Consider the following 19,015-nt stretch of genomic DNA (forward strand, 5'->3'; position numbering starts at 1 on the left):
CCTCATGCACAAATACTTGTCTACATTTCAGATTATGTTGTAGAATTATTCCCAAATGTTATTTTGGGGGCTAAAAGGTATGATAACTTTTAAGGCATATTTATCATGACATTTCTTCTCAGGGGGATTATACCCATCCAGTGTTCTATAAGGAATGTGTGAGGAGACTGCCCTAAATGGTACCACAGAGTTAGATATTACTGCCAATTTAAATGAAAAAAAGATTTAAACTTTTAAGTATTATTGAATTTGAACAATTTTCAAATGTTTGTAAGACGACTGTATATCCTCTTTTGTCCCTATGCCTGAGACATTTACTTCTGTATTTTCGATTTACACTGGTTTCTCAATACAAGTTTGACATATCTCTTATAATCATTTTATCCAATTTGCTTTTTTTCTTTGGCCATGCTATGTGCTTGCAGGATCTTAGTTCCCAGACTATGGATTAAAGTCAGACCAAGGCAGTGAAAGCATGGTGTCCTAACTACTGGACGGCAGGAAATCCCCTCCAGTTTGCTTTTTAACTATAATTACTAGGTCTTTTTTTTTTAACCAATTACTCATGTTTTTTGTTTTTAGTGTAATGACAGAGAAAAAAATTCCCCAATATGATTTAAACTCGATGTTAAACATCACGGAAGTACCACTGCTTCTGAGTTTGGTATTTGCAAATCTTTTTTATTTGCAAATTTACAGATCTGTAACTTCTCTTCTTTCAGTTTGTAAAGGGAGACCTTTTTACATTTATCCTTTAATCCAGGTAGGTGGTGCTACTGGTAAAAAACCCACCTGTCAATGCTGGAGATACTGAGTCACGTGTTTAATCCCTGAGTCGGGAAGATCCCCTGGAGGAGGGCATAGGAACTCACTCCAGTATTCTTGCCTGGAGAATCCCATGGACAGAGGAGCCTAGCAGGTTACAGTCCATAGGGTCACAAGGAGCCAGACACAACTGAAGCGACTTAGCACATACACTTTAATCCATGTGGACTTGATTCTGGCATGGACATAGAAATTTAAAGAGCAGAGGACAGGTGAAAGGTGGACAAAGGTCTTTTCAGGGGCCTCAGAAGTACTGTCATCTTTAGTCCAAGGATTGTAAATATTATTATGAAACCTGCCAGTAGCTTTCTTTTTACAGGCATTGTTCTACACACCTTAGCCAGTGAGTGATTCTTAACCAGGGCCTATTCTGTCCCCCAGTATGACATTTAAGTAACATCTGGAGATACTTTGGCTGTTACATCTGTAAGGGGTCAAGAGGAAGCTGCTGTGGGAAGCTAGGAGACACCCCATCATGCACAGGACAGCTCTCTCTCCTCCCTCCTTCCAACAAAGAGTGATCTGATCCAAAATGTCAACAGTGCTGAGGTTGAGAAGTCTTGACCAGGTGTATATTTTCTCCTTCAGTCTCACAACAACCCTAGGTGTCGTATCACCACTTGGGAGATGAAAGAACAGGGCATAGTAATATATCTTGGCCAAGATCACACAATGTGGTACCAACCACAGGACTTGATCCCAGGGCTGTCTGGCTCACTCCAAACACCCTGTTCTTCTTCTTCTTTTTTAATGTTTTAAAAAGCAGCTTTATTGAGATATAATTCACATGCCATACAATTCACCCATGTAAAGTGTACACTCAATGTTTTTGGTATATTACATTATTAATTTATTGTAGCAGGTCCTGGAACTTCATTCCTTTTTATGGAAAGGTCTTGCTTGTTCTTAACCACTGTTCTGCCTTTGCTGGCTTTGGTGAATTCACCAACACAATGCCTGGACCTCAGCCTTCTGCCTCAGAAATATAACAGAAGGGGGCCTTCTCCCAGGGACAGGCTCCCATTAAAGAACCTCACTGATGAATATCACCAGGATGCCAGCTTAGTAACTAACTTCCGGAATTATTACAGAGTCACCATAACCAGCCAGCTCTCTCCCTGCAGGAAGACCACAGAAGCCAAATCACAATTAAAAGCTTCCTTTTTGGGAAGGAGATGGGAGGAGGAGAGAGTCTGTCAAATAAACTACTTAATGCATCAGTCTGGGACAGCCCAAGGCACACACATGCAATACACACAGTCCTGGGAACGTGACCCAGACTCTAGAATTGTGTTGCCGCAACTTTCCTAGAAGCAGGAGAGTATCTACCTCTAAAGCTTGGCTCTGTCATTTTTTTTTTTCCCTGTCTGACCAATCTCACAGGCAGGACTGATATATAACTCGCAGGGCTCAGTGCACAGTGAAAATACAGGCCCATTTTCATAAATTAAGAAATTTTAAGAGAACAAGAGCAGAACATTAAACCAAAGTTGAGGCTCTTGAGAGTGTAGGGACCACAAAGTCAACCATTCTAATGGTGTCTATATGTTCAGTGAGGTGATATTGTAAGATATTATGTTCTTCAAGGTAACCTGTTATATATAGCACCTTGACCATTAGTGTTGATCTTCAGTTTTAATTCACAGAAGGAAACCTTAATCCTCTAATTTATAAGTTTCAAGCACCTAAATGCTGACTAAAAATCATCACGAGCAAGAATCTATTCTCTTTCTAAATAATTTATCACTTGCTTCAGTATTATTACTTAACACCCTTCTGATTTGTGAAACCTACCTTATCACATATTTGTTTATTTCTTTCTGGACTATTCATTCTGTTGAATCATTTATTGTTCCAATATTACAAGGTTTAGCCCTTGGCATTGAAGTGCACTAGTTTCACTATACTAAAACTCATCTACTGCACCTCCTATACTGCCATGGGGCCCTCACACCTCCTTACTTTCACTGACACAGTCTCCTCTGATTGGAATTTCCCCTACATCCTCCTTTCCAAGCCATCCCTTCTTGTCAGCCCGAGCTGAAAAATCAGATCAATGGCAGAGTTGTGAGTTCCAACAGAGACTTTATGGCCTACAAGCCTAAAATATTTACAATCTGGTTTTTACAAGCTGAATTTTGTCTCTCCAAATTTTACATATTGAAGCCCTAACCCCTAATGCCTCAAAATGTGACAGTATTGGAGGTAGAGTCTTTAAAGGGGTGATTAACTTAAAATCAAACAATTAGGTTGGGCCCTAAGCCAATCTGACTGGTGTCTTTATAATAAGAGGAGCTCTGGACACAAAGACACACCAAGGATGCACACTCGTGGAGGAAGGGCCATGAGACAGCACGGTGAGAAGGTGGTCTTCTGCAAACCAAGGAGAAAAGCCTTATGAGAAACTAAATATGCTGACACGTTGCTCTTAGCTTCCTACCCTCCAGAACTGTGAGAAAATACATTTCTGTGGTTTAAGCCAAAAAAATAAAGTGAGATCAAGAGTCAAACATTGACCTCTGGCTTAGACAGGGCCAACTCAGGACACCCCACTGCTTTGTCCTGTCCCCGGAGTGTGGACAGATTCCATTACCCTCACCTTCTACACTTTACCAAACAGGTAAGCCCAGGCAGAACTGTAGCCCTTCGGAAACTATGTTCATTTCTATATGTCCCTAGTACTGGCCAGTGGCTTAGTGGTAAAGAATCCACCTGCAATGCAGGAGACGCAGGTTCAATCCCTGGGTTGGGAAGAACCCCTGGAGAAGGAAATGGCAACCCATTCCAGTATTCTTGCTGGGAAATCCCATGGACAGAGGAGCCAGGCGGGTTACAGTCCCGGGGGTTGCAGAAGAGTCAGACACAACTTGTGGGACTTGGCCCTCAATCATTTCATGCACTACACACACACACACACACATAGTGTGACAGACAAAGGCCAAAGGTTTCTTTTTCCTACATTTAAAAGCACGCTGTCTTTTCCAACATCATTTCCAATAGGGTGTCCAAAAACTCACTTCAATTCTGACACTACCTACCCAAAGTTAGCATTATATCCCAAGAGTTGAAGCAGTAGTCCCACAAGACTGCCCCCACTTTAGGCATTAATCCCAATTCCCAGACTACTGTACTTCTGACCTGGAGAAGGCAATGGCACCCCAATCCAATACTCTTGCCTGGAAAATCCCATGGATGGAGGAGCCTGGTAGGCCGCGGTCCATGGGGTCGCGAAGAGTCGGACATGACTGAGCGACTTCACTTTCACTTTTCACTTTCACGCATTGGAGAAGGAAATGGCAACCCACTCCAGTGTTCTTGCCTGGAGAATCCGAGAGACGGAGGAGCCTGGTGGGCTGACATCTATGGGGTCGCACAGAGTCGGACACGACTGAAGTGACTTGGCAGCAGCAGCAGTACTTCTGACCAGCCGGCTATAAACTGAGGGTTCCCACAACACCCTCCTCTAGTTTGATAATTCAGTAGAATGACTCACAGAACTTGGGAAGTACTTGCCTTTCTGTTACTGGTTTATTATAAAGAATACAACTCAAGCATAGCCAAATGGATGAGAAGTACAGGCTGAGACACGCTGGGAGGGGCGCAGTCCCCATGCCCTCCCTGGATGCCACCCTCCCAGCTTCGCGCTGTGCTCCCCAGTCTGCAAGCTCTCTGCAGCTGCTCATTTAGGGGTTTCTATGGCAGTTTTGTTACATGGGCACAAACCAGTGGCCTTTGGTTAAACTAGTGGGCATGGATTAAACCAGTGACCTTTGGTGATTAACCTCCATCTTCAGTCCCTTCTCCCTACTCCGAGGCTAGACTGAGTTCCAAGCTTCCAATCCTAGTTTGGTCTTTCTGGGACCAGCCCCCATTCTGAAGCTATCCAGAAGCCCCTTGGCCAAGAAACTGGCGAGCACACCAAAGAAATCAGGAGATCCCCAGGGTTTTAGCAGCTCTGTGCCAGGCGCCAGGACCAAGTATCTTTTTCTTTTTATACTGCACAAGGGATTACACCAACTCCCAGGGGTTTTCACCAAGTGCCCGCTATACTTTGTTGGGAATGTATAAAAATCAGTACAGTCAAAACAACTGTGCCCTGGACAAGTTTACCCTGTGAGTTCTGAAAAAGCCAACAAATAAAGGAAGCAGGCTCAGCTCCATGAGCCACTGGGCCTCAGCACCTGGCGTGGAGCTTTGCACACAGTACAGTCTCAATAAATATTTGCTGAAGGAATCAAAAGCAAATGTGGCCTGCAGAGAAAGACTGCGTGCTGCAGAGGTCTAAAACCTAGGAAAAAATGGACTCCTGCAAAATATGTAAAATTTACTTCCCCAATGTTCTCAATGCACTAAGATTTCAGCATACTTATTTAAATGATAATCAGCTTAAAATAAAGCTATTATAAAAGCACAGGTGTATTAGACAACTGAGTTCTGATGCAATGTGGTTAAACTTAGCTTACTGAAGTGGAAATGAGCTCCTACAAAGGGAAAAAAATGTACCTTTTACAAATACTAGTTTAAGGCATGCATTTTCAAACAAGATTAGTTGGGGGAAGGGACAAAAAAAAAAGAAACTTTACTTTTACTTTACTTTTCTTCCATATAAACCATAGATATACATACAATTGTTGTTTAGTTGCTCAGCAGTGTCCTTCTCTTTTGTGACCCCATGGACTGTAGCCCGCCAGGCTCCTCTGTCTGTGGGATCTCCCAGGCAAGAATACTGGAGTGGGTTGCCATCTCCTTCTCTAGGGGATCTTCCCAACCCCAGGGATCAAACCTGGGTCTCCTGCATTGACGGGTGGATTCTTTACCACTGAGCCACCAGGGAAGCCCCCTTTTTTCCATATAAAGAATAGATATTCATACAATACTTAACCAGATATACAGTATATCTGTTATACTAAAATCTCATGGAGGGGACAGTTAGGGGGGAAAAGACTAAAAAAAACTTGGGGGCAGAAGCAATAATAAAAACAAGACTTGAGACACACCGGTATAGGAGTATGCTAGTTATAACTGAGTAAAAGGAAGAGGCACAATGGCAAGCCACAGACACCCCTCTCCCTCTCTTCACTCACATTTGTTCCCAGGCAATCTGGTACCTATCCACTGTGACACATCAGTGACCATCTTAACAGGTAACTCACAAAGCAAAGACATTTGGATACTATGTCCAAAAACAGAAGTTCACATTTTGATCCCAAATCACATTCAAGCAAAATGACCCACAGGAAGTCTGAGCTTATTCACTTAAACAAATAGGTTTTGAAATGTGGGAGGTGATGCAGAGAGAAGGATGCAAAGTATCTGTATTATCGCTCTATATTATACTATGTAATTTGCTACATCTACGTATTTATATTGTAGCTCAGTTGGTAAAGAATCTGCTTGCAGTGCAGGGGACCCTGGTTCGATCCCTGGGTTGGGAAGATTCCCTGGAGGAGGAAATGGCAACCCACTCCAGTATCCTTGCCTGGAAAATCTCATGGACAGAGGAGCCTGGTGGGCTGCAGTCCATGGGGTCGCAAAGAGTTGGGCACGACTGAGCGACTAACACACACACACACACACACACACACACATTTATATTATTTTTTAAATATTTACTGAAACACAGTTGATGTGTAATATTGTGACATTTTCAGATAAATAGCAAAGTGACTCAGCTATATATACAGATAAATTTTTTATTATATATACATGTATGTCTATATTATATGTGTATTATATATACATTATATATTATTATGTTGTATTATATTACATATAATTATATTATATATTTAATATATAATATATAGAAATATAATATATATATGATATATGCAAAGAGTCAGACACAACTGAGTGACTGAACTGAACTAAGATATATATCATATGTTATATATTATATAATAGTATAATTATATTAAGGGTATATACACACACACACACACACACACCCTTATATTATATGCCCTATATAATATACCCTTATATATTATATAATATATACTCTCCCTTATATATTATACAATATATACCCATATATATATATATATAACATATATATAACATATATATAATATATATATATTATACCCTATATAATATACCCTTATATATTATATAATATATATAATATTATATATAAAGTGAAGCGAAGTGATGTGAAGTCGCTCAGTCGTGCCCGACTCTTTGCGACCCCATGAACTGTAGCCTACCAGGATCCTCAGTCCATGGGATTTTCCAAGCAAGAATACTGGAGTGGGTTGCCATTTCTTTCTCCAGGAGATCTTCCCAACCCAGGGATTGAACCCAGGTCTCCCACATTGTAGGCAGATGCTTTACCATCTGAGCTACCAGGGAAGCCCATATAATATTATATATAATATTATATGTAATATTATATATAATATTATATGTTAATATATACTATCATTATATATATTACAATATATTATTATATATAATATATAAAGTATATATAATATATATAATGTACATTATCATTATATAAGACATTATATATTATATATAAGCATAATATAATTATATAATTATGTATATTATATATAATTATATTGTATATTATATTGTATTATATATACATGTATGTATATATATTTATCTATCTATATAAAACTGAGTCACTTTGCTATATACCTGAAAGTATCACAATATTACAGATCAACTGTATTTCAGTAAATATTTAAAAAGTAATATAAGTACATAGATGTAGCAAATTACACAATATAACATAGAGTGATAATACAGATACTTTGCATCGTTCTCTCTGCATCACCTCCCACATTTCAAAACCAATTTTTTAAGTGAGTAAGTTCAGACTTCCTGTGGGTCATTTTGCCTTGGAGTCTTTTTCCATTACAATCATTAAAAGCATTGAGTACCACTGCCTACGCTATGAGTAAGCCCTTGTTTCCTTGTTGGTAAATACTACATATAACTGTGTACCATGTATAAACTGCTTGTTCTCTAGGCGATCACAGCCTAGAAAGCAAGACAGAATAACCACGATACCATCAATGCCACAATGAAGGTGTGTACAAAGTGCACAGGAGCGAGGAAGAGAAAGAGGTGACCTGCTGCTCAGAGAATAAGGCTTTGCAGAAAAAGGACTCCTTAAACTAATAACGAAGAATGGGAAGGAGTTTCTTGAGAAAAGAGAAGATTTTGTTCACTGCTATATTTCTACCACTTGGAAGAATGAATGGCACGTAGTAAATGTTAACAAAAACAGCTGAAGACATGAATAGTTATTCTAGTTATCTCTTTTTTGACCCTTAGACCTAGGGAAATTTCATCTGTCAGGGTAGACTGGCTTATGCTACAGTAACAAGCATCCTCAAATCATCACGATTTAAAAAACAGAAGTTTACATCTTGTTTACCCCACATGTCTATCTCACTACGGTGAGAAATCCCTGTGGGCTTCACAGAAGCCTGAAGGTCCACAGAACTGCCTCCATTTAGAACGTTACCAGTCTCCAAGACAGTGGCAAATTGCTCACTGGCTACTGATGGGGCTCAAGACATGGCACCCCACAACACAGGACCTCAAAACATGGCACCTTGACATACCATTTAAGACTGAAGGAGTTTGTGAAAATGTCAAAAGCAGGAAAGTCACTCTGACCTTCACCCCTCTCCCCAGCCCTTCTTCCCAGGAAGAAGAGATAACCTCTCATGTGAAAGGTACCTTCTTCTGCCTATACCAGGAGAAAAAGAAACATTCTTACTAGCTGGGCAGAGAAGGCTGTATAAACAAACCTTGTTACTCCTTCACCATTTACTGCCCACAGCTCAAATTCCTCTGTCATGTCAGCTCTTCACAAATGTATTGTTTCTTTGTCTAAAAGATATTAAAGTCTCCTGTTCTGGTCACTTCTTTGGGTCTTCATTTTCTTGTAAAGGCTCCTACTGCGGCTAAGCTGCTTCAGTCATGTCCAACTCTTTGAGACCTCCTGGACGCCCACCAGGCTTCTCTGTTCATGGGATTCTCCAGGCAGGAATATTAGAGTGGGTTGCCAGGCTCCTCCAGGGATCTTCCCGACCCAGGGATCAAACCCATGTCTCTTATGTCTCCTGCATTGACAGGTGGGTTCTTTACCACTTGCGCCAACTGGGCAGTCCCAAAGGCTCCTATGTATATGTCAAAATTCAATAAAAATTTATATGCTTTTCTTGGGATAATCTTGTATCAGTTTAATTCTTAAGCCCAGCTAGAGACCCAAAGAGGGCACTGGAGAAATTTTCCTCCCCTATGTTCCCAAAGCTTCAGTGTGGAAGTGACTCGTCACCTCTGCCAAGAAGGTACGTACACCACATTTCACAGGACAAGCAGCATGATCTTTCCAGAGAGACAGGGAAGTGCAATCCTACCATGTAAAGGCCCCAAACCCAAGCCTTCCTGTCCCTATTTCTTTGCAGGGGCTTAAAAGGAGAGAGAAGAGGTATTGAAATTAACCTCACAGTCTACGTACAGATAAGGAGAAAAACTTCTTAACTTAAAAATCTACAGAATAAGGCTCATCAACTCAAAAGAATCATTACCCTTTCCTTAAAAGTGCTTTTCAAATATTAATCGACCATTCAGCTATTTAATGTACAACTTAATATCTTACTATTTCCTGCATCAAAATATTAGAAGTTGTTATAATCAATCATGTTACTGCCTAGATTTTAGGTACAAACAGAACAATATAAATACAACCTGTACCTATCTTGCAGTAATGCTGGCAGGCTTCACTGAATAGTATTTAAGGGGATATTTAATTTCCAGGTCAATTATGTTCATGTCAGAAAAATTAATTTAAAGATTTTAGCCAAGGTACCTAACTGTATAATCTTGTCTTGGTGAAACGATTAAATACACACCTTCCACTTAATCTAGTTGGTTTTACCTCTCCCCAAGGATATCAACAGGGCTTTAAAATCAGCCCCTCAAAACCACCTTCTGGTTCTCCATAAATTTCTGAATTTAAAAAAATTTTATTTTATATTAGAGTATAGCTGATTTATAATGTTGTCTTAGTCTCAGGTATACAGCAAAGTGATTCAGTTATACATATACATATATTTATTCTTTTTCAGATTATTTTCCCAGGTAGGTTATTACAGAGTATTGAGTAGAATTCCCTGTGGTATATAGTTGGTCATTGTTGATTATCTATTTTATATACATAATAGTGGCATGTATATGTTAATCCCAACCTCCTAATTTATCCCTTCCCTTTCCCCTCCTAACCATAAATTTTTTTCTAAATATATGAATCTGTTTCTGTTTTGTTCAGAATAAGTTCATTACGACCATTTTTAAAGATTGTACATATAAGTGATATCATATGACACTTGTCTTTCTCTGTCTGATTTACTTCACTTAATATGATAATCCCTAGATCCATCCATGTTGCTGTAAATGGCTTTACTTCACTCTTTTTATAAAACATTGTTTTAAATCTTCATTCATGTAGGCTTCTAAAGCATCAAACATATAGTCACCAATGTTAAAAAGTTTTTACAAATTTTTTCCTATTACTTCCACTAGAAAATATTATCTCATAAGTATTTTAGAAGAAGTATTAAACATTTCACTAAACCACCCTGATTCATCACAAAACCATTATTTTTGTTGCCCTTTGAGAGATTTATAATAAGATTATATAATTGACCCATTTCTATCCATGCTTTTTTGTTTTTAAAAACAATTTTCCTCCACCTGTATACCATGCTTCTTTAAGTGACTGTACTATCAGGAACCATTCATACCTCACAGGTAAAGCAACAGAACTCAAAACATTCTTTAATCTGTTTTTAAAAGACATGTGGGAAACAACCTAAATGTCCACTAACAGACAAATGGATAAAGATGTGCAATATTTCACAGACAGTGAAATATTACACAGCCATTAAAAATATAATCTTGCCATTTGTGACAACATGCAAGGATCTAGAGGGCATTATGTTAAGTGAGGTAATTCAGATAATGACAAATACTGCATGATTTGACTTACACGCAGAATCTAAAAAGCAAAACAACCAAACCAAACCAAACCTAAAACAGACTCATAGACACAGAAAACAAACAGGTGAATGCCAGAAGGGAGGCATTGGGGTGGATGAAATAAGTGAAGAGGATTAACAGGTACAAACTTCCAGTTATATAATAAATAAGTCATAGGGATGTAACATACAGCATAAGGAATATGGCCAACAGTATTATAAGAACTTTGTGTGCAGAAAGATGATTAATAGACTTATCCTGGTGATCATTTTATAATATATGCAAAATCAAGTCATTATGCAGTAAACTCAAAACTGACATAATATTGTGTATCAACTATATATTTTTTAAGCTGTAAATTTTTCTTCAAAAATGTCTCCAAAAGAAAAGCAAAGAACTAACTATGTCAGAACCCATATACACATAATAAGTAAATTTTTATTCTAGATTTGGGTTCCTAAGTAATAAAAAACTTTAGTTATGAGGTATGTGGGCTTCCCAGGTAGTGCAGTTGTAAAGAATCTACCTGTCAATGCAGGAGATGCAAGACATGTGAGTTCAATCCCTAGGTTGGGAAGATCCCCGGAGTAGGAAATGACAACCCACTCCAGTATTCTGCCTGGGAAATCCCATGGAGACAGGAACCTGCCCAGCAACAGCCCATGGGTTCGCAAAGAGCTGGACACAACTGAGCACCACCACCACCATATGGACTCATCACTGAATCTATTCCCAATCCATTTTCTTTCCACTACATACTGAATATACACTCAATCTATAAAACATCCATCACTTCTTTCAATAATTAACTCATTTATAAGGAGTATGGCACAATTAAGAAGATAAAGCCATCAACAGATTTATAAGAAGAATCATGTCAATCAACATGAAGTGTTTCTGTGAGGAACAGGACAGGCTCAAATACTCTACACAGTGGTACTGTTCACAGACCACGAGGAACCTGTGGGGCTCAGAGAATGGAGGAAACACCATATGAGCCCTCACTCTCTTTCACAGGAAACAATGGTCCCCTGGTAGCTACAGATGTTCCTTCCTTCAGGGAGACTACATGAAAATTAACAATGTGAAGATCCAAGAAAGGGCAAGTGCAGGTAATCAAAGGACCTAATTTCTGGGTATTTCCCAGATCATATATTCCAAATAAGTTTTCTTTAAGAAAAAAGAGTAATACCTTACATATGAACAAGGGTGAAATAAACAGATACAATAATAGAGGTTTAAAGATATTTCTGAGGAGAACATATTTTGCAAACCATTAATATTTTAAAGCCCATGCATGTGTTTGCTACTAGTCACTAAAATTCCTGCAGAACTGTTAGGCAGCGGACAGTAAGTGGATCCGTTTGTACTATAGGACTGTAGCGCAATAAACCTTATGTTTATGCCTTGCTGACAATAGTCTTAAGAAAGACTTCAAACACTGTATTTGTTGCATATTGTGGACTTTCAGAAATTAATAGCCAAGGAGAAATCAGAAAAGAATTCTAACCTTCTGATCAAAAGACCAACAAATAGTTTTTCTTAAGAGTTTGTGCAAATGCTCTATTGATCAGATAATGTGATCACCTCTTGGCATTTTATTTTGCTCTGAGATCTTGAATCACATTAAAGTAAAATAAATAAATTCCAGCTGATAATGAATGGTACACTTATATTTATCAAAATATAATTTTGCCCTTCAGATGCAGGAGACATTTTCTTAATTTGTCTTAAACTTTAAAGTAAGTTTTAAATATTTAAGACTTAAAAATAATTTTGCCTACTGTTTTTGAGACCCACATTGCCTAACATGTACCTATAAGAGAATTACAGGAACAGAAAAACTACAGATTCTTCTAATTTATTAATAAATTTTCAAAAGCAGTATCATCTGACAAGACAATTCTTGGATGTGAAATTTGGACTTAAATATAGCCAGAGTTACAGGAAAATAGTTCTCAGCTTTCAGATTCAGTAAAAAAAAAAAAAAAAAAAACTAAATGTAGTATTACAGGAGTATCTTTCAATTAATTCTATGTGATTATCAGAAGTCTAACAAGAATTTTGATTTTATTTTAGAAAAATATCATCTAAATATAACAGAACAAGGCATATTAACATTTAAAGACATATATATATATGAAAGCAATTCAGTCTAGCATATTCATTATTTAAAATCAAAAGAAATTAATCCTAATAAATAGCTTAGTAGGATTTTCTTCTCTGAGAAAAGAAAAATTCCATTTCTATTTTTTTAAAGGGAAACTTTAAAAATTCGAGATGTGTTAGACAATAAATGATAATGAATTTTAAAGAATTTTGAATTTTAACAAATGATACAAAGACAAGATAGGACATACAGAAATAAAATAGCACTTAGACTTTTTAAAAATTTTTAATTGAAGGATAACTGCTTCATAGTATTGCACTAGTTTCTTCTACCAAACATCAACATGAATCAGCTACAGGTTTCTTTTTTTTCTAATTTTTATTTATTTGGCTGTGTCTGGTCTTAGTTGCAGCATTCTGGTGCATGGGCTTCTTTCTAGTTGTGGCTCAAGGGCTTAGTTGTCCCTTGGTATGTGGGATCTTAGTTCCCCAACCAGGGATGGAACTTGCATCCCCTGTATTGGAAGGTGGATTCTTAACCACTGGACCACGAGGGAAGTCCCACACTTAGATATTTTAAATTTAATTAATTAGCACAATTATATGACTTCACTAAAATTTAGTTTTGAAGAGGATGCATATGTTAGTTGAACTTTTTCACATATTGCTGGTGAAATTCCAAGCAGGGGTTAGGGTGGAGATGGAGGAGTCGGTCTAAAAATATTTATTATAAGCCTTGAAAATGTTCATGCCCAATTCAACAAGTGCTCTTGAAGTAATCTAATCTGAAGAGATACTGACAGCTGAAAACAAGAAATATAAATTACCAACAGAAAGCAAATAAATTATGATAGTTATCCAGAGGTAGGACTGATGTACTATGCAGCCATTTAAAAACTGGGTTTTACAAAAATATCTAACAACATAGGAAGATGTTCACCAAATCAGAATTAGGTTTTTATTTTGTTTGTTTTTTAAAAAGCAAGTCTCAAGATAGATGAATGACTCAAGAAGACAGACTGTATGCATGAGGCCTGCAGAGGAGACACCAGCATTCTTCATATGGTGGTTGTTTCTTGGCAGTGTGATTGTGATGCTTCTAATTTTCCTATCTGTGCCTTCCTAGGATTTCCTCTTCTCAGCAGAGAATGCACTATATGTTTATTATAAGAAGTAAAGGATTTTTTCCCCATAAAGAGATGACTGTAAAACTCTATGAAACATTAATATCTTAAACATAAAGGACTTAAAAACAAAATAAATGTTACCTTGCTAAAAATCAGCCTTTTTTTTAATGCATCTAATCTCTCTTCAAAATTATTTTTATAATTTAATACTTCCTAAAAAAATACGCTTCTTCAACTGGCACAATCAAGGTATGAAAACTTATTAGAAAGCAGTTATGAAAAAACTCATTAATGATACTATTATAAAACTGAACTCTTTCTAATAAAGCTTTTCACATAAAATAAAAATACTGACTTGGTGTCTACCTCAATCTGATAACAGAATGGCTTGCTCTACACCTTGAATACTTAAAAAACATCTTCAGGCGTTCAGAACAGGAGAGGAAGGAATATGGCAAATCTTCACTCCCAAAGCAATGATAAAATATGATTTTCACAAAAAATATAAAACAAAAACATTTCAGGACTCTGGAAATCAATTAAAGGCCTACAAATTGAGAAGCATTTATTCATGGAATACTACTGAACCCTAAGTTAGAATAGTGGGACTGTGAAAACACTCCTGGATTCTTCCTTTACTTCCTCCCACATTTACAGCACTCCTGATACCCAAGTGAGATTCCCACACTGATTCCCACACTGACCAATCCTCTTTCAATAGCCAGATGTCCAACAACTCCTTTCAGTTCTGACACCAGCTCCTTGGAGTGAGCATCAGGTTCCACAAGTCAAGGGTTCAGTCCCACAACACCGCCCCCACTTCAGATGCCAAACACAGGTAGTGAGTCCCCAGATTACCTACAACTTCTGTCCAAAGTGGCCATATATGGGAGGTCTCCATGACCCCCTCCCTGGACTTGATCATTTGCTAGCCCAGCTCATAAAACTCAGGGAAACATGCTTATCAGTTTATTATATACTAAAGGATACAATAAAGAGTCCAGCCAGAAGAGATAGAGAGGACAAAGCTGGAAGGGCTCTGAGTGCTGGAACTTCTGTCCCCATGGAGTTGGGGTGCATCACCCTCTCAGCATACAGATGTGTTCACAGAATACTGTACTTTGGCAACTTATTCAGAGGCTTCATCATGTAGCCATGATTAATGATAATTAACTCAATCTCCAGCACCCCTCCCATTCCTAGAAGATGGCAGATGGGGCTGCAAGTCCCAAGCTTCTAATCCTGGCTGGGTGTTTCAGGTAACCAGCTCCCATCCTGAAGCTATCCCCAAGCCCATCCAAAGACTTCTCATTAGAACAAGGACATTCCTATCACCTAGGAAATTTCAAAGGATTTGGGAGCTCTGTGTTAGGAACCAAGATCAAAGACCACACATTAGAACAAAAGATGTGTCTAGTGCTCTTGTGACCTAGAATATCACAAAGGTTTTAGGAACCCTGTACCAGGAAATTGGGATAGAGACCAATATACATTTTTTCAATTATTTCACAGAGTCTATGGCATTCCTGCTTGGGACTGCCATCCTGGCCCCCCAAGTCCAGCATGATCAGCAGCGTAGCTCCACCTGCTTTGCTGCTGAGGGAGGCTAACTGATTAAAAGTAAAGTGCAAAAAAATCCATGCCCAGCAACACAGCTGGTAATGGCAATAATGAAGGCAGACAAACAGCAAGACTAGCAAGTTACCTAGCTGGAGGTTGTGGTCTCAGCTGCAACAAGTATCAGACCAACAGACTAACCAGAAATTTTTTAAAGTGAGACAACCACAAAAGAGCTTCAAAAGCTATCCAAACAACTATGGCCCACTGCAAGGCTGTGTGGGCACATAGGAGAAATGGGACAGGGTCCAAGCTATCTACCTATCTCTGGGTCCATGAGGCTACAGCACATGCATAGAAGACAAACATGGCAGCCAGAAGTTGGGAAACACTTTAAAACTACCTGTAAAAACTAAAGAGAAAAAATCCAATTAAAATATGGGCACAGGATCTAAAGAGACTTTTTTTCCCCAAAGGCGGCATACAAATGGCTAACAGGTACATGAAAAGATGCTCAACATCACTAACTACCAGGGAAATGCAAATCAAAACCACAATAAAATATCACTTCACATCTGTTAGAATGGCTATTATCAAGAAGATAAGAAATAACAAGTGATGGTGAGAATGTGGAGAAAAGAGACCCCTTGTGCTAAATTGGATCCCTGCTGAATTGGTGCAGCCACTATGGAAAATAGTATGGAAGTTCCTCAAAAAGTTAAAAATAGAACTATACCAATCTAGCAATTCCACTTCTGGGTATTTATCTGAAGAAAATGAAATCTTTCTCACAAAGATATATACACCCCAATGTTCACTGCATTATTTACAATAGTCAAGACTTGGAAGCAATCTAAATCCTTATCCATGGATGAATGGACAAAGAAAATGTGATATTTATATACAATGCAATACTATTCAGCATAAAGGAAGGAAATCTTGACATTTGCAACAACATGGATGGACCTTGAGGCCATTATGCTAAGTGAAGTACGGCAGACATAGATAAAAGCTGTTATGATATCACATGTTGAGAATCTTCAGACAAAAAAACAACTTACAAACACAGGAGACAGATTGATGGTTGTCAGAGGGGGGGGAAAGCTGTCTGAAATTAGAACATGCTCCCCAACTCACACACATATCCATCAGCTCAAGGCATTTGTAGATAACCTCTAACCAATCATGGGCTTACCATTAAGCCATGCAGATAGAGGGGCTAATCCTGGAGATCCAGGGTTATTTTTTTTTAATTAAAAATTTTATAAATCAGAGACATTAGCATTCACACACCATGGTGGAAACAGAGTCCATAAATTTAGCCCAACAAAGCTGTTAAACAAAAAAAGAGAAACAAGTCTGAGATGGAGTAAATCAGAATTAAGAATTACTACAAAATAAAATCTGAAATGCTGGTTCTCAGCAAACTTTCAAGGCATATAAAGAAACTGGAAAGTGTGTTCCATGCTCAGAAAAAAAGCAGTCAACAGATACTGACTCTAAGTGGATCCAGCTGTTAACACTTCTCAAAGACTTCAAAATAAACCATGATGCTTTGTAACTAAAGGAAGTCATGTTTCAAGAATTATAGTATGATGACAATAACTCAACAAAGCGATCTCAATAAAGAGGTAGAAATTATAAAAAGAACCAAATGAAATTTTGAAATTGAAAAGCACAATAATTGAGATGAAAAATTCACTAGATGGGTTCACTAGGTTTAAGCTGGCAGAAGGAAGAATCTAGAAACATGAAGAAAGATCAATAGAAACAATTCAATCTAAAAAATGGAGAGAAAAAGAATGAATAAAAAGGAAGAAAGCCTCAAAGACCCATAAGATAACATCAAGCATACTAACTTGTATATCATGGCAGTTCCACAAAAAGAGAGAAAGAGTAGGAAACACAAGAAGAAATAATGGCCAAAAAACTCCCAAACGTTATGAAAACTGAAGTTATAGATCCAAGAAGCTCAAGTTACAGATCCAAGAAGCTCAATGAACCCTACCCTAGAATAAATACAAACAAATACATACCTAGGCACATTTCAGTTAAACTGTTAAAAGTCAAAAACAAATTAAAATTTCAAAATAGTCAATAAAGGAATCATATATGAGGGAATAATAAAACAATTAATGGTTAACTTCTCTTCAGAAACAATGGAGATAAGAGGGTGCTGATAGCATATTCAAATTGCTAAATGGGGGAAAAAAAAACTGTCTCACAAAAATTCCATATCCAGCAAAACTATCCTTTAAAAATGAAGGTGGAATGAATTCATTCTCAGAAGAACAAAGACTAAGAATATTTGTTGCCAGCAGATGGTCCCTACAAGAGACACTAAAGGAAGCCTTTCAGGCTGAAAAGAAATGACACCAGATGCTAACTCAAATCAGCAAGAAGAAAGGAAGAGCATCAGAAAAGGTTAACATTTGAATAAATATAAAAGACTGTATAAATACATATGCTTGCTCTTTTTTCTCTTAACTTTACTTTAAAAGACAAGACTGCACAAAGCAATAATTATAACACCAAACTGTCAGGTTTGTAAGACATATAATACATATGTCAATAACAGCACAATGGGCCAACAGTCTAACCCTACTTACTTCAATTCCTCTTAGTTCACACACCTGAGTAAGGCAGTCTAATTGTTCCATGTGGCTATCCCCAGGAAGAGATCACCAATTCTCAGTCTGTTTCTGGGTAATAGCTAAGGTAACGGGGGTGGGGAGGACAATACTGATCTATTTTGAAATGTCAAGATTCTACCTTTACCATTCCTAGGCATGACATATCTCTGACCAAAAAATCTTAATGATTTCCATAACATATAGAATAAGGTTGTTAGAACCTTATAGTTAGAAATGTATGGGTTTTTTTTTTTTTTCATACTAGGAGGAAGTCTCTCAAAAGTCTTGGTAAGAATTTGGGCTATTGTGTGTGTTATGGGAAGCATTAATGGGCTTTCCAGGTGGCACAGTTCAGTCCAGTTCAGTCACTCAGTTGTGTCCAACTCTTTCCCACCCCATGGACTGCAGCATGCCAGGCCTCCCCATCCATCACCGACTCCTGAGCTTACTCAAACTCATATCCATTGAGTCAGTGATGCCATCCAACCATCTCATCCTCTGTCATCCCCTTCTCCTTCCGCCTTCAATCTTTCATAGCATCAGGGTCTTTTCAAATGAGTCAGTTCTTCGCATCAGGTGGCCAAAATATTGGAGTTTCAGCTTCAACATCAGTCCTTCCGATGAATATTCAGGACTGGTTTCCATTAGGATTGACTGGTTGGATCTCCTTGCTGTCCAAGGGACTCTCAAGAGTCTTCTCAACACCACAGTTCAAAAGCATCAATTCTTAAGCACTCAACTTTCTTTATAGTCCAA

General features: G+C 38.0%; 1 protein-coding gene across 1 annotated transcript in view; it reads right to left on the reverse strand.

The window, feature by feature from the left end:
- Positions 1-19,015, reverse strand: part of PRKAR2B (protein kinase cAMP-dependent type II regulatory subunit beta) — a 103,670-nt gene that overhangs the window by 36,046 nt on the left and 48,609 nt on the right. The window lies entirely within an intron of this gene.

Source organism: Odocoileus virginianus, chromosome 1, assembly GCF_023699985.2.
Source record: "Odocoileus virginianus isolate 20LAN1187 ecotype Illinois chromosome 1, Ovbor_1.2, whole genome shotgun sequence".
NCBI lineage: Eukaryota > Metazoa > Chordata > Mammalia > Artiodactyla > Cervidae > Odocoileus > Odocoileus virginianus.